Source organism: Branchiostoma floridae, chromosome 2 (assembly GCF_000003815.2).
Source record: "Branchiostoma floridae strain S238N-H82 chromosome 2, Bfl_VNyyK, whole genome shotgun sequence".
In the NCBI taxonomy this organism is placed as follows: domain Eukaryota; kingdom Metazoa; phylum Chordata; class Leptocardii; order Amphioxiformes; family Branchiostomatidae; genus Branchiostoma; species Branchiostoma floridae.
The window spans coordinates 33,687,264-33,704,187 of NC_049980.1; the positions used below are offsets into that span (position 1 = coordinate 33,687,264).

General features: G+C 40.5%; 2 long non-coding RNA genes across 2 annotated transcripts in view; one reads left to right on the forward strand and one right to left on the reverse strand.

The window, feature by feature from the left end:
- The window catches only part of LOC118410245, a 50,393-nt gene extending 34,488 nt beyond the window's left edge, over positions 1-15,905 (forward strand). Inside the window, exons 2-3 of the long non-coding RNA XR_004830543.1 lie at positions 6,369-6,515; positions 15,625-15,905. This is a non-coding gene — a long non-coding RNA (uncharacterized LOC118410245). The remainder of the gene's footprint in view (positions 1-6,368; positions 6,516-15,624) is intronic.
- LOC118410244 lies at positions 2,714-4,822 on the reverse strand. The gene is made up of 3 exons (XR_004830542.1): positions 4,089-4,822; positions 3,336-3,440; positions 2,714-3,069 (listed from the first exon to the last, which is right to left on the reverse strand). It is a non-coding gene; the product is annotated as an uncharacterized LOC118410244 (long non-coding RNA).
- Positions 15,906-16,924: the final 1,019 nt, after the last annotated feature.

A 16,924-nucleotide genomic window follows, 5' to 3' on the forward strand; every position in this document is an offset into this window, starting at 1 on the left:
AGGCCGTAAGTGAGTGAGTGATCGATACATAGCACAATGTAAGCCTGTCATATGGTTTTTCGGCACATTTTGAGCATTTAGAAGACGGGCATGCAGAGAAAGAAACCAACGAAGCCAAACTTGGTCAATTCCCAATGCAACTTGTACTTCAAGTTCAAGCATAAGTTCATAGCTATACAAAGTTATGTTTGTTACATGCTACAGATTAAAATTTTAGAAATTTCATTTGCTTTTTGCTAAAACTATCATCATACATGGGCAGGCTGCAGCCTGAGTATAATTTTACCCTGGTAAAATAAAATAAAATGAATGAAATGAAATGAAAGACTGGACTTGTTTTAAGTTTCTTCATATATGCGCATATCGTATATCATATTTTGCTACCCCTGAGAACGTACTTGTCTGTTTGGCGTGTTACTCGGGCATGTGGCAACGTCTCATATCATATTTCACGTGTTATAAAAGGCAGGAGGGTCGCCAATCCATGGGTAATAATTAATGTTCATACCTTGCCTACTGTGCTTTGTGCAGGAAGATGATTGATTGAGTGCCATTTTGTGTTTGAGCAGACAGGGTTGATGGATGAGTGTTGCTGTCAGCCGTGTTGCAGTCAGCTTGCTAATAGGAATGGCATTACCTATTAATGGTGGGTGTGAAGGTATAAATGTCCGTGTGTGTGCGGTAGTGGGGAGTTAGGGAAGGCTGTGTGGTACGGAGAAGAGGGTCGAGTGAGTGCATCTCTGGTTAGTGCTACTCCTATGTTATCCTAGGTATGTTACTTGGAATAGATAAATGTGAACTTCATTGCTACGTACATAGTATTATTGTATTGTATATATAAAGTTCGTTGACTTTCATGGTGGGTTTCATTTGTGAGGGAAATATTTTGGGCAGATTTTGAGGTCATGGTCGTAGAAATTTTGTAGTGCAGTAGTCATACAAGTTGAAACATATTTGCAGTAATGTTGAATTTTTGGTGGAGAGTTCTTGATGAAATCCGTCAAAATAAAACGCATGTTTTCAACCCTTATGAGGCTGACGTCACATTTCCAAACAGGGGCCCGGCTGGGCTGTTTGTGGAAACGAATAATAGAAATGTACACATAAAATATATACACAGATAATGCCCACGAGTCTGCGACTATTCTCTTTACGTCTTGTGTAGTTTGGTGTCTTTTACATGTATATCATACATTTCATTCCCGGCCAAGCCCCGGTTTGGAAATGCGACGTAGGCCTGAGGTCAATTGACTCAAAGAAAGTGAAGTAGGTGGAAAATTCACAACAAATAGATGTGGCATAATTGTTGAATGCAGTTATGACGGTCCCTTAGAATAAGTTAGTTATTTTCTCCATTGACACAAGAATTAAGAATCCTGTCTATAGTCTATAGTGACCACTTGTCCACATAGACAGAGTTTCTCGGTCCCCTGACTGGCGCTGAGTGGTCTTCTTCGGCAGTTTTGACTATCTATATATATCTTTGTGTTTATATGAGAGTTTAAGTGTACTTACCTTTGTCTAAGGCCACTATCAGTGGCTATACAGTATACTTGATACTGCCCCTAGCTGGCAACACTATCGGTGGTGCAATCGTTCGGATCCAATTCTGCACGATTACGGCCCTGATTTCACTGCCCCTGTAGAACGCTGATGGCTTTTTGAGAGCCGTTGCCGTCCTAACGGAATTACGTGCCGAACATTATCCACATTTGCAATGGTAATGGGGTGGATGGGATCTGGCCTTGGAAGGTCTTGTCCAGCTCAAATGCAGGGCTCGAAATCCATGTTTGGGAGAAGGCTTACACCTGACCCTAAAATTAGGTATTCCAACCAAAATTTCAAAAACACAATACAATGACTGTTTTTACTGTTTCTGAAAGAGCTAACCAAGAGGAGTAAAATGCTTTTTAAATGAAGCAAATATCTTGAAGGGTTGCTGAGATATGGCTCCACAAAGTTGCCAAAACCTACCCTCAGATATGGCCGGCTGCGCGATAAACTATGAAAATTAACAAAATACCTTTTTTGAGGGTTGATGAAAAGGTAAGTAAAGGCTGCAAAGCTTGTTTTATCTTATTTCCCTGTAATATGTACTACATAGAATCACTCCACAGAGTTCTGAACATTCATGTCATTTTATTATGTTTTTACACAGGGTCGAAGTATGCATTTCACAACAAATTACACAGGTGGCACCGTGACCTTTGACCCCTGGAGAAGGAAAAATCCTCCAAAGATCACACACTTGTATCTCTTGACAGGAACAACCCTCTCCTTCAATATTTTACACATAACAGCACCCACTGGTGTCCTTTCACACAATAATTGTCATCTTACCTGTAACTCTTTAAAAAATAAGTAAATTTGGGTTTAAAAGTTCACATTTTGGGTTACGGTCAATGGTGTTTTTTGCACCAGTTGAGTCGCATTGCAGAAAATTAAATATCATGCTTCATATACTTTTGCAATGTACACAACAAATATACCAACAATGTCACATCCATAGAATATCAGCAATATTAATTGCCTTATAACAAGGTCAACTTGGTCAAGGTGAAAGGTAAGTGTGTGAATATGTCGCATTACTTTCATGTTAAGTCATCATGTGACACAGCATCAACAGTACAACTTTACACTTGTAATTGTATAATAAAATATAGAAGACAGATGTTAGTACTAATAAGAGATAAAATATCAATATGTAGACATTGTGTAAACACTAAATTTATTAGGATAAGTTCAACATTTTTCAAGGTCAAAGGCTGTCTTCAGGATACATACAATCGATACAGATTTCTTTGATGTACTTGCAGGTACATGTACTTCTCCTTATTTAATCAATACTATATATAATAATTCAAGGTAAACAACTTTTCACAAAAACAACAGGCTTACTTATCATTCTCTGTGGTAGCAACAGTATTCTTTAAACAAACTTAATGCTGATAATGGAACTGGCTGCACAACTTGTCAACATTATGTTTGACCTCTACCATTCAATATCTCCGCTCCGCTCTCCGGTCTTATATCAGCTACATCTGGGAGTTGGTACAATCTACATTCCACCTGGAAAACAAAATTATTTGAGTTTTATGATTAGCATGTCTACCATGGTGATAATGTTCTTACATCTGAGGGGATGACGACCTACTCCAGTACCACGTCTGATGTTCATCTACATCATCATCTTTCTTATGACTTATGACTTCTTTCTTTCTTGTGACGAAAGGATCAGAATGATCCAATAATGAAATAAAGAATTCAATAAAGAAAGGCAGGCAAGTTGGGGGTAAGGAATAGATTTAACTTATTATCATTAAGTAGATGAATACCTGCAACAAGATGGAAGGAGGTAAGTGTCACTGTTTCTGAGCCATCTTCTGCGACTGAACCTCAGTACCAACTGCGTCAACCTCGCCCGGTCAGTAGGAACCTGGCTGATAGTAGAGACAAGAATATAATATTGCAGGTAAGTACTGATTTATGATTTTTGCTACACCAGAAAAGTCGAGCAAAAAATCACTTGGCAAAATCTGACAAAGAAAACACAATCTGGTTGCACAATTTTTTCACGTTGACAATGAAAATGCCATTCGTGTTTTGAAAAATTTGGGCATAGGTTCCCCGGCTGACCCCTAACCGGGGGCCCGCGGTGCCTCAAGTTCAACAAGTGAAAAAAATACACAATGGTATTTTAGACTTGGAACGAGGCAAGAAATGATTCACACGAACAGTAAAGATGACATTGAAAATATACAATTGATATTTTCTAAAAAAAAATTGGGCATAGGTTCCCCGGCTGACCCCTAACCGGGCCACGGTGCCTCAAGTTCAACAAAAGTGAAAAAAATTATCCATATGTAAAATATACTAAAGAAAGCAATAAACTAAGAATAATTAATAAGAAATAATTACTAAGAAACATTTTACATTACATGTAAGTTTCATGACTAAAACATGGATAAAGAAACACTGCATAGAAATTATATTGCTGGGATTGACTTGAGAAAAAATTGTTCAAAAGCACATTTTTCTTCAACATGCCCCCCTCCCCCAAACACTACAAATTGTATCAAGTATTTTACCTTGAAATTCTTCATCCATAGCGTCGAAAAATGTTCTATTTGTGCCGCTTCAATCACACATCCTCCATTTCTGAGGGGCGCGGGGCCCAAAATTTGGCGCGTTAGGATCGCACGGCGCCGCCGGCCGGCCAAATCAGGGCGATCGTCGGGGAAAATAGCCCGACGCTTTGCCAGTGTGCATGTTATAAACATGCCGATTACATCAAAACGTAGCCCTGTTTTTTGTCGTCAGTTTGGCACCAGGAACAAGAAGAAAAAATAAAGTTCGTTCGGTGATTTTTATCATTAAAGATCGACGATTCCTTTCAAATTGACTTTTGTCCCCCGAAAAATTAATTTTTCCTCATGTTCCAGGCATCATTTTAAAGCTTGAAATGTGCTCTTTCAAATGGTACAATTTTCATTCTGATGCGGTCTAAGACGGCGAAGCGCAAGCGCGGTAAAGTCAGGGGTCACGGCGGCTGCATCCGGAAGTTTTGAAACCACGATCTGAAACCCAGGCCTCCCCGCTTACGGCGCGCCGTTTTCACCGGCGAATTTCTGGCGTTTTAAACAATTTACAAGCAAAATAAACACATCACAGGAAAGAGAAACTTATATCCTTTATTTTGATGGGTAAATTTGCCTCTAGAACCGGATAGTTTTTGTACCGCGGGTGTGGGAAGATGGTAGCAAATTTACGGATCGCCGTACGGCAGAGGGTTTTCGCGGTAGCGTTGGAATACCTACTAAAATGTAGGTGCACAACTAAAAGTTGGGTGCACAGCATAAAACAAAGTTGAGTGTCAGCAAAACCTAATAATTATTACAAGCCTTACTGACTCTCTCCTGAGCTTGTATCTGAAATTCTATAGATAATGTCAGGATTTTAAACAAGTGATGTAGCATTTTTATTACTGTTTTCAAGAATTTGTTGGCAAGTCTAGCAGTAATGTCAGGTTTGTTTGCTAATTCTACAGTCTCCGTGGAAGTCCCTGTTATTGCTGTGATCTTATGTTGTATTGCCCTGGCCTTGGTGCTGGTGTCAGTGGAGGTGGCAGGCTAGGGGACTGGATAAGATAGCAAGAGTTTTACAGTAGCCCTTCCCAGTCATGTACAGTTTAGGTATAGGTCTGGACCTGTACCAGTACCTGAACAATTTGAGATTATGTACTACTAATATGCTCTTCAGTCATGTCTGCACTGCTTGTCTGCGAAGCTGGTGTGTTTGTTTGTTACACCGAAGGGCAGTTATACTGGCTATACAGATGCAGATACAGAAACAGTTATCAGAATGTTTAATTCTTGGATTACGACTCTTTCTTACTTACTTGTTTAGACAACAGGTATGCCATTTATTGCTGTGCCCTTATGTTGTATTGCCCTGGCCTTGGTGCTGAACCGCTTCAGGTGGTCGGGTCAAGGAGAAATAACCCACAGGGGACAGCTGGGGTAGAAGTGGAGGTGACAGGCGGGGGTTGGATTAGATAGCTAAGGTTTTGCATAACTCTTACCCTACGTGTAGACAGTTACATGTCCAGAGGTTCAGGCACAGAAGTTCAGGTACAATTTGAGAACGTAATGTATGGTTTGTCAATCATGGGAGAAACACGAATAAACAATTATCAGAATGTTTATTTCTTTGAGTATGACGTCTTATTTAAACGACTCTTTCTTATGTAGACATCAGGTATGTCATTTAGAAAACCTGTGCTTTTAAGAAGAGATCAAATCAAAGATGATGCTCACACAGCGTTTTCAATTTTTTCAATGTTGAATGCTGAAATCTTTATGATGGGAAAGACATGTTTTGTGACAAAAATATGTAAATTTATCTACAGCTATATCAATTAAGGTTATCAACACCTATACTGATTGTATATGTGTGGACACTCTCCGTATACTTGCTGTAATGTTCCCTTACAGGAGTGATTTTGCTGTGTTCGCTGTAAACCTGTATTTGTGTGACATGTGTGAACACTGTGTATACAGATGTACATGTGTGACAACTGTACTGATACATTTGTATTTGCTGTCATGTTATATTTCAGGTGTAACAGTGCTGTTTACGCTGTAGACCTGTGATATATTTGTGTTAATACTGTGTGTACAGATGCACATCTACTACATGTGTGAACATTACATATATTTGCTGTTCTGTTACCTTACAGGTGTGATAGTGCTGTGTACGCTGTAGACCTGTAACTGTGTGAGACATGTATCATGTATGTGTGACAACTGTGTATACAGATGTACATGTGTAACAACTATACTTATACTTGCTGTTATTATATGTTACAGGTGTTGTAGTGCTGTGTATGCTGTAGACTTTTACCTGTGAGACTCCTGTCTGCAACTGGACTAGCCCAAAACTGGTCCGCCCAGGTGCAGCCAACCGTCAACTCTGGACAAAAGAACACGGCATCCGTCTGTCTTGTTATCCTGAAGGTAAGGGTTGGTCCAGAAATGGTCCTGGGAGGGGTGGTGGTGGAATTATTGCTACGGTCATATTTACAAACCCTAGCCTAAGCTTTTTGGAAAAGTACAATATGAAGGGTATCAAAATGAAAAAAAAGTCAGAAGCATAATTTTGTGTATATTCCTTGATAGTTTACACTTTTTTATTTTTCGTTTCCACAAATATCCTGTGTTGGACACCGGTTTGGAAATATGATCTTAGTATAAGAAATAGCATTTAGATTGTGCAAACTCTAAAGGCATAGATTACATCCTTATATTCTGTGCTGTATGGTAAGAACTAATTTGGGGCTGTTCAAGACTTCTATTTTAGACCAGAGTTTTTGTTGTTCTGAATAACCAGTAAACCACCTTTACGCATAACACACCAGTTATGTACAGTAGATACTGAGGCTTAATCCACGCACAACTAGCATGATGTTTGATGATATGATTCTGGAAACGGTCAGACGTCTCAGACAACCATCCAGTGTCTTTCGTCAGTGACACTGGCTAAAGTGACAGTGACACAAAATATTGCAGAATATCTGCAATGTCAGTGACACAAAATACTTTCACCCCAGCGATTCCTGTAGCCGTGTACAGGTATGGTAAGCTAGGTAGCCCATTATGTTCACCATTTTAGGTGCAATTGTTACAGTCAATGGTACAAATGTATGTCAAAGGATTCGAACCCAGGACCTTCGGGTTATGGGCTAAACACGTTCTTCACGCCACAGTTTAGCATTAATTGGATCTTACACAATATTGATCGAAATCATGAAGCTAAAATACTTTCACCCCAGCGATTCCTGTAGCCGTGTACAGGTATGGTAAGCCAGGTAACCTATTATGTCCACCACTTTACCTGCAATTGTTACAACTGGGTCTGCCTGCTCCAGCCTTGACCCCCTCTCACCTGCTGTAGATAATAGCCTCCCAGCCAGGTAAGTTTAGGCAGGCCAGCCAGATATATGCATGATAAGGAGGGTGTCCATATATTGCAATTTCACGCTCGGGTGGACCTGAATAGGGTAGTGGAGGAATAGGGGGCGACTCGCTTGCCTCAGTTGTTCGGCCCTTATGTGTCATTAAAACGTGTTTCTATGGCTTTTTTTATCTGTAGACTACAGGAACCTAGCCTGATTAAATCTCGCTTATAGCAGCCCGCCAAACATCCGCCGGCCACCTCGGGGAGGGGCCAGTTACAGCCCTGGACAGTGGAGTTTGTGTTACACAGACTAACAGGAACCGGTTTGTCTATGCATTTTGACTAGCAATAACTTTCGATACTTTGGTAGTTAGGTTAAATGTAAGTTTATCAGTGATGGTAGTCAACATTATGTTACAATTTTAATACCCTATATCCGTACACAAAATAAAGTGCTTACCAACAAGCTTTCGATCAGTCCTCTGATCCTTATCAAGTTGAAATGACCCAAAGCCTAAGTCACGTATCGGAACTGGAAGTGTGACGTCAGCAAAGGGTCAAAGGTGCATGGTAGTCGGTATCGGCCCCTGTCTCGGTTGAGGGAAGGTTGGTGGGCTCTGATGTAAATGGCCTCTTTCACTCCCCTGAAAAAGTAATCCTGTTCGGAATCAAGTATCTTTACCTTGTCGAAATCCACAGAGTGTCCCGGTGATTCTATATTGGTAGTCAGGTTGTTATGTTTTGGAAAGGCAATGGTCAAGGTTGATTATGGGCTGCCTGGCAGCTTCCCTTAGTACTGCAGCAGAGCTTTTGGTTCTTGTATCTTTTGTTCTGTCAATGGTCTTATGATTTTTTGGTGGCAAATAGGTTTTGATGTCACAGGGCCCGAAATACTGCATACATATGAACTTTTGTGTTCCCAAAATTAGGTCAAAGTCATAATTTAAAAAAATCAGACAATCTTACAATTGGTCTTGATTTATGACAGACAACTGAATATTATTTCATAAGGTCTTAAGTCCATACAGTTCATTCTTGAGAATACAACAAGTTTGAAACATTTTTGTGAATAGTATTTTATAGATAAGGCCACACAGATTTAATTTCTTGGTTCACGGATTCGCTCGCTCCTATTTTTTGGAAAAAAAAAATAAAAATAAAAATTACCACTCAGCAAATTTTCACCATTAATGAATCCATTCACCAACTTTCTGGTGTAGCAAATTGGCCTTTATAGTGGGCACAGGTGCTGTTTCTGTACAAAAATAGTGTTTTTGTACTTTTTTCAAGCTGAAAACTTTTTTTCCTTATGTTTTGGATTAGCCATTACCTTTACCCCAACCATTTTACAATTTTTATTTTCATTTTGCCCTCTCGCTCCATATTTTTTATGAAAAAATCCGTGAACCAAGAAATTAAATTGGTGTGGCCTAATTTTATGATTATCACTGTATACTTTCTGGTAGGTCAATTTTTTCCAGTATGATTCCTCTACAGTCCTGTTGACAGGAAAGTTTAAAGTTTTTTTCCCAATACCGTTTGTGACGATGCAGAGTTCTAGATTGTGCACTTAAGTGTAATAGGCCATCACACTATAATTTGTGACCACCACCCTAAATTAAAAACCACTTGAGGACAAAAGAAGGCAATACAGTACATTGCTAGTATTTACTAGTGTCAGATCATATGTGAAAAAAAATGATATGACTGTCGGAACTGACAAAAAAGCCTTCAAATTACATGTAGGTTGCAAATTCCAATTACAAAAGAATGAAGTTCTCCATGGGTACTAGGGCTGGGTATCGGTACAGCGTACCGGTACAAAACCGGTTTTTCTTATTGGACCGGTCCAGAAAAACCGGACCTGAAAAAATTACGTGGACCGGATGTTGGACCGATAAGAAAATTAACATATTATTTCATCAGGCATTCACACGTTTTGGCGCTTGCAGGTGGAAGAAAATAACGAGCGAAGTAGAGTAGAGTTTATAGAAATTTCTACCAAGTTATACAGCCAATCGCACAGGTGCAAATAGCGTTGTAGGATTTTAAAACGCCAGTTTAAGTCTAATACTCCACCAAACAGATGTATTTGTAGTGAAATGGACCATTGGTATGAGTCATACTGAATTAGGGTCAGGTTCAGGTCCGGACCTGGACCTGATCCTTTGGACCTGAACCGGACCTGGACCTGAATTTTCTGTACCGGTACCCAGCCCTAATGGGTACCCTTAGAGTGCCAAATTTTTTACCTTACATTTTCAAAATCTCTGCGTAAGGGCCAAGACCCCCCTTTCCATAGTCTGATAGGTCGCTCCTGTACCTTGCCATTGCAGTCATGCTGAAAAATTTGATAATTTTGTATATAATCAATTCTGTGTATAATTGTCACCGAATTTGTATATTCATGTCTACTGACTTTTGATGTCTAATGTTTATTGTTTGATTTTGGTTTCGTATTGTTTTCTATTATCATTTCAGGTTTGGGAGGACAACTTGTAAAGGTGTTGATACACCTGTTTTGTCCTCCCTTCCACTTGTTTTTGCATGTGGTAAATTAAAATAAAGAAATAAAGAAATAAAAACTCTGGCTAGAACCCTGTGATGTCTCTTCCTGTCTTTTGACGCTGACCTTCGGGGTTGAGATCACTGAAAGCTGGAAGCCAGAACTGGCCTGCAGGTGCAACTAAACTGCTGAACTGAACATATTTTGACTAAAATGGAAAGAATTTGGGCTCATTCATGTTACGCTGTGCACTCAACCTTTTTTTTCTATGGAGCTAAATTTTTAGATGAGGTTTTTTAGATTGGGTACGGTATCACAGTGGGGCTGCATTCTGCTTTCGGAGGAGACATAAGTCCATGTTACTGAAAGCCAGAACCCCAATGCAGGTGCAAGGATAACTGAATAATTAATGGCGGGTGTTAGAAGTGTTGGTGAGAGCAGGGAGCATTTAATCTGCCAAATGTATCCATGGCACGAAATGGTACAACTGACAAAAGGGCTTACATTTTGTAAAATAGTGTTTGATCCTGGTAAAAGGAAGTGAGTGGATAATAACAACCTCGCCTCGCTGACTCTTTACCTAGTAAGCCAGGCAAAAAATGTATGTCTTTGATTGAAAAAAAAATGTTTTTGACTGCAAAGAATACCAATTTCTGTCAATATTTGTAACATTTGGATGTCAACTTCCATTGTTGAAGATGAATCCCTTATGCTACTTTTCTGAGAATTTTATTTTTCAGATTTAAAATCTGTGTATGTTGTAGTATCTTTGTTTTGAATCCTTTTCTTATATGTACAGCGTTTTAACAAGAGAGACGTCAGAATTTATCGATTAACGAGAGAGACATCAGAAAAAGCAACCGTTTTATATTGGTCCTACAGGTTAAACGTTTAGTATCAACTGCACATTTCCCATGTTTGAAAACATTTAAGTTTTCACTGAACTTGAGGTGCGTAGAGCGAGGCAAACAAAGCGGGCTGCCAGCGCCAGGCAAGGTGTGTTTACTCCCCTCTCCTGCGCATCAGTCATACTTTCAAGGTCCCATGGGCGTGGCAGGCGGTGACACAAGCAAACTTTATGCCTGACAAGACTCGAAATGAGAACTGTTTTCCAAAGTTCGCGGTAAGGTTAGTCAAACAGGAGAAGGCAATCATTCAGAGTCGGGCAATCGGTGCAGAACGCAATTAACTTTTGGTGAAGAGGGGAGGTTAACTTTTGGTGAAGAGGGGAGGGTACTCCAGGTGTTGTTGGTTGTTGATCAGGGTAGGTGAAAAGTCACTTTGGATTTTTATGATCTCTTTTTTTGTTCAGAATTAGATGTTGAGGTCAGTACCACTAGGAAATAGGACCCCACCCCCTCCTTTAAGGCAAGTTATAACACTGTTATAGACAAGTGTTGTTGGTTGGTAGAACAGGGTAGGTAGAAAAGTCACTTTGGATTGTTATGATCTCTCTTTGTGGCTAGATTTTGGGATCAGTACCACTGGGAAATAGGACCCCCTCTCCCCTCAGACAGCTTTCTTTCAAATTGCTGATTACAACTGTGTAGTAAGTTAATAACACTGTTATAGAGGCTTGAAAGTGGTCAAAATGTAACTGTGATGTAAGCTTGATTGTCGCCAGCTTTTGAATTTTCTGTACCGTCCATGTTGTTGATTTTCGTTGTTAAACTTAAACTTGTCATTTTTAACCTCATGCAAATACAACTTTCCTCACTTTCAAGTTGTGAACTTAAGAATTTTTCGAAAGGTGAGATGACATTTTTTTGGGTCCTGGAGACAGCCAAGGATGTCTTTTGCAGTCCCTTCAAACTAAGCAAAACATCAGTGCCGACATTTAGTTCTTTATGTACTCGGTTTGTGTAGCCATATAAATGCTAATGTGGTACTTGCAATCATAAATCTATCTAAGCAGACCTGTGCTGTAGGGAATATCCAGTATTCACCCAACTCAGTGTCATGTAATCAGACAAGCCTCCAGGTTAAAACAAGGGAATCCTCTGTTGTGCCCTTGAACTTGGAGAAAACAGGCGAGGGCAGCCCGTTGAGAGAGAGGCTACTGACAGAACCGAATCGGGCTCCGCTTTTCAGCATGGCGGTTCTGGACTTGCTCAAGTCGCGAGCTCCTCCATGCTTGCTTGGTATCCATGGTTACTGCTGCTGTAGTTTTTGTCTTGCAGGGCTCAAAATACTACCTGCATATGCAGGTTAGTGCAGGTGAAATTGGAGCTGTGCAGGTATTTCTGGTGTCTACCTGCACCTAACCTGCACTGGTTCATGTACTGGGTTTTATACATAATGTCATATAATATAGCTGTATATGGATTGTTATTAGCTGCTTTGAATGTTACCACCTATAAAGTATAAAAGTAAAAAATAGCAGTGGTTCCTGAACAATTAAGTAGGATCCATACTTCTCAAATTCAGAGCGGTGCACGTAAAATTTGTCTGGTGCAGGTAATTTTCAATGTTACCTGCACCAGTGATGAAGGTATGCAGAAATAAGTATTTCTAGCCCTGACTGTTGTAGTTGTCCTGGGTTGGGCGGTACACATTTGGCAGACTTGTAGGTGGTTAGTGGAAGACTGATAAGTATTTCGAGCCCTGACTGTTATAGTTGTCCTGGGTTGGGCGGTACAAGTTTGGCAGACTTGGAGGCGGTTAGTGGAATACTGATAAGTATTTCGAGCCCTGACTGTTGTAGTTGTCCTGGGTTGGGCGGTACAAGTTTGGCAGACTTGGAGGCGGTTAGTGGAATACTGATAAGTATTTCGAGCCCTGACTGTTATAGTTGTCCTGGGTTGGGCGGTACAAGTTTGGCAGACTTGGAGGCGGTTAGTGGAATACTGATAAGTATTTCGAGCCCTGACTGTTGTAGTTGTCCTGGGTTGGGCGGTACAAGTTTGGCAGACTTGGAGGCGGTTAGTGGAATACTGATAAGTATTTCGAGCCCTGACTGTTTAAGTTGTCCTGGGTTGGGCGGTACAAGTTTGGCAGACTTGGAGGCGGTTAGTGGAATACTGATAACTATTTCGAGCCCTGACTGTTGTAGTTGTCCTGGGTTGGGCGGAACAAGTTTGGCAGACTTGGAGGCGGTTAGTGGAATACTGATAAGTATTTCGAGCCCTGACTGTTGTAGTTGTCCTGGGTTGGGCGGTACAAGTTTGGCAGACTTGTAGGTGGTTAGTGGAATATTGACCAGGCCTGCTGTCATCAGCGCGCAGCAGCTATACCTGTCAGTCCTCCTGGAATCACCCATCCAGAAACATGGGGTAATTAACCTTGTCCTGGGTAAGTAGGAAACATTAGGGTGATCAGAGGGTTGGGAGCCTGTGGGACGTCTCACCAACACCTCAGTGGGATCCAGTAAAGCACTGGCTGGGGGTGTAAATCAGTGGTGGGGACATGGTACTGCAGCGGGGATGGAAATTACCAACCTAGGATTGTGGATTGACCGAGTTACCAACCTAGGATTGATGTGTTCAAAAATTCGTATTTTCCCAGAACTATCGTAGAGTGGAACTTGTTATCACCAAGCACAGTAGGGGCATCTTCTCTGGATAGTTTTAAAGAACGCTTGCAGATAGATGTGCAAAAGTTAGGTGTGACGGATCGTTCAGTGTAATATAACCAGCTGCTGCTGCACCGCGTGCCTGCGAAGCTGGTGTGTTACGCCGAAGGGCGGTTATACCGGCTATATAGATACAGATACAGATACAGAAATACTGGGGGCATGTGGGCCAGAGACTGTGTAAAGAAGGTGTAGAGGATGAATACCATTTCAAAGAATGTCACAATGGTCTTTTTTATAGCCGTTGAAAAGATGAGGTCAAAGGACTCCAACTCCAATAAAAACCATCTATATATGAAAGAAAACTCACCTTTGGCCCCAGCATTCTTCTGTATCCATCCACACAACTCAAATCTGTCCTTACGTCAACTAAACTGCTGAACTGAACAAATTTTTACCAATATTTTTACCAAGAATTTTTATTCATTAGTTTTATGCTTTGGATTAAAACTTTTTTCTATACCGCTAAATCTTTAGGTTAGGTTCAACCCTAGATAAGGACTTATGTCAATTGGAACTGCACTCTGCTTTCGGAAGAGACGTAAAAGTGGGTTTCCATTCTCAATGAAGTGCCTCAAGTACACTAATTTTGACTAAAGGAGAAAGGTGGCAAACCCTATAGAAATGTACCCTAATACTGAAACAGCAGGGCTAAAACTTGCGGCCCTATGTGTTGCAAGCATTTGAACGAAACAACAAAAGAAGGCACCAGTGTACCTACTTTTCCTCAAAGCGAATTTCGAGCCCCGATCTCGGAGACCACCCGGAGAAATGTATACTTCAGTTCCACACAACAACGTTAAGCCTTAGGAGAATCCTGGTTGTACAGAACACAGCAATGTCAATGGCAGAGTTTAATGTAAACATCGAAGTGCACCCATTTGTACTCCGGTAATCCAGGCCCTACAGACCGGTCCGGTGTGTACGTTAGGGCTCTCGCTGTTGCTATGCAACCGGTTACAGACACGTTCACTCATGGGGAAGCAATGATGGGATAAACAGTTTGGTGTAACTGTAAGACAACAACGGGCACGACACTTCTGGATGTTGATAGAATATCTCTTCAGGAATTCGATGTAACATTGGCTTAAGTGATAACTAAATTTGAAATCCCATTTTTAATTGGGGTATAACAAAATCAAAAAAAGAAGGAAAACTAGACAAGAGAGACAAGAGTTTTTTTCACTGTTGTAATTTTTTTGTTACATTTCAAAGAACATGCAAGGTACACCCAAGTGTGTAGGGGCAGTGCACATCTCAATTTCTATAGCCCTCGGGCCACACATACCACAACACAAGGGGGGATAGTTCATTGGTAGTGGGGTGTGTACTAACTGTTACCATAGTCATTGTCACAAGAGCTGAGTGCTAAGCAGAGAAAACAGTCTTTGATATACGCAAGGCAAACCCTTTACCCCCTAGACTTTTCACTGGTTAACTCGAGCAGGTAGTGAGGACATATTTTGATTGGCTATAGCTATTAGGTACAGGAATATTTAGTATATACTGTATCACTCAGTCACTCCTTGTTATGAGTATATGAAATTGGTAGTGATGTGCTTTCAGTTGCCATAGTCTTCCTCTCAAGAGAAGAGAAAGCAGTTACATCCTCACCCTCCCATGCTGCTTTAATGGTAAATTCAAGCTGGTAGAAGCTCATACAGTGGAAGCCGCTTAATTGCACACCCAATTTACCAGAGAATCCCGTGCAATTATCCGGCGTGTGCGATAATGCGAAGTTACCCAGTTGGACCGCACCGCCACGGGATTTAGGGATTCCGTGCAATTGACCGAAATGTGCGTTTATCCGACGTGCAATTAACTGGCTTCCACTGTATTTCTATTGCCGTATTGGCTATATCTGAAAAGAACAGGAATACAGTGTATTTAGCATATCAGTCAATCACTTCTAGTTGTGAGTATATGAAAACTTCAGTCTTACATAGCTTTTACTGTACAGAAATGTTGTGCTACGCTATTTACAAAGGTAGTTAACTGGATATGCAAAGCAGACAGCTACATGTATGTATATCAGACTCTTCCTTGTGGTCTGTCACTAATTAAGTTAATGAGGTTATCTTAATTGTTACAGGTGCAGCAGAGATTCTGGCAGAGTTGAATGATTTTCACTCGCTTCGGATGATTGGCAGTTCCTTCGGATGATTGACACCCCCTTCGGAGGGACCACCTCGACCTAGTGCTTCCTTGCATAAAGCGAGGGGTAGGTGAAGTTTGTTTGTTTATAAGTTTTTTGTTTGTTTGTTTGTTTGTTTTTTGTACTAGAGCCAGAAAGCATCATGGAGGAGACAGAAATGTTGGCAAAATTTCTATACTCGGTCACAGAAGCTGGTTTTGTCTGTTGTCATCTTACGGCACAGTCAAATTCATCAATGTGATATGATTTTGGTATTGTGGGATCTCCAACCTAGTCACGACAGACCCAACCGAGGACAGCCTCTTTCATAAGGAAGCTGCTGCATTTTGTACGACACTTGCACTACTATCCAAAGAATGCTGACAGTTTGCAAGCATACTACGATCGTAAGACAAATTTGACCAGGTCCAATGTTTTTTAGATAGGCAGGTATGGTTTGATTAATTCCTACATTTCTCCTCCATGGTGCTTACTGGCTTATTGGTCAATGGTTATAATTTTTGAGACTACAAGACTGGGATGTGCCACTGAGGAGATATGTACTAGAAAAGGTTTAAAATGGGTGACTTGTACTTAGGTGCTAAATCCCATCTTCAGTACCTTAGATGTGAGATGTCAAAAAGTTCAAGGTGGTTGGTCTGAACTTGAGTTTGTATGATGTTTTTATTTAATTTGGCCTTTTTACCCCTTAAAAAATCAATTAGAAAACCCTATTAGGGACAGGAAATATTCTTATTCCGGGTTGTAAGAAGTTATCCCCATATTGGTAACAGATATTGGCACTTATATGAAAAGTATTTAGAAAATGTAAGGAAGGAAAAGGGAGAATTGATAGAAAATTTGTGTTTCAGTACCTTGACTGCAAACCTTTCTAACAAGCTATTAAAAAGTCAGGTTCAAGTCTCCTATTGGCACCTCCTAGTCGTGTTGCTTGCACTTAAAACTGTTTGTTTAATAAAAGTCGATACGATCCCTGTACAAATATTGACCAACACGCCAACATTATATTTTCCCTGCGCATGAAAGTTATTAAACTGTACCAATTAAGTGTACAATGGTTTGACTTGGGTTTTGACACCTGTCAAAGCAACATGGATTACATGGGATTCTGTAAATGTCACATTTTCTATGTCAAAGCATGAAACACTTGTAAACCTTTTTTTCATGTTTGTGTTTTAGTCACCAGTTCAGTGACTATCAAGTTGATTTGACAGAATCAAACCCCAAGTCTTGTCTT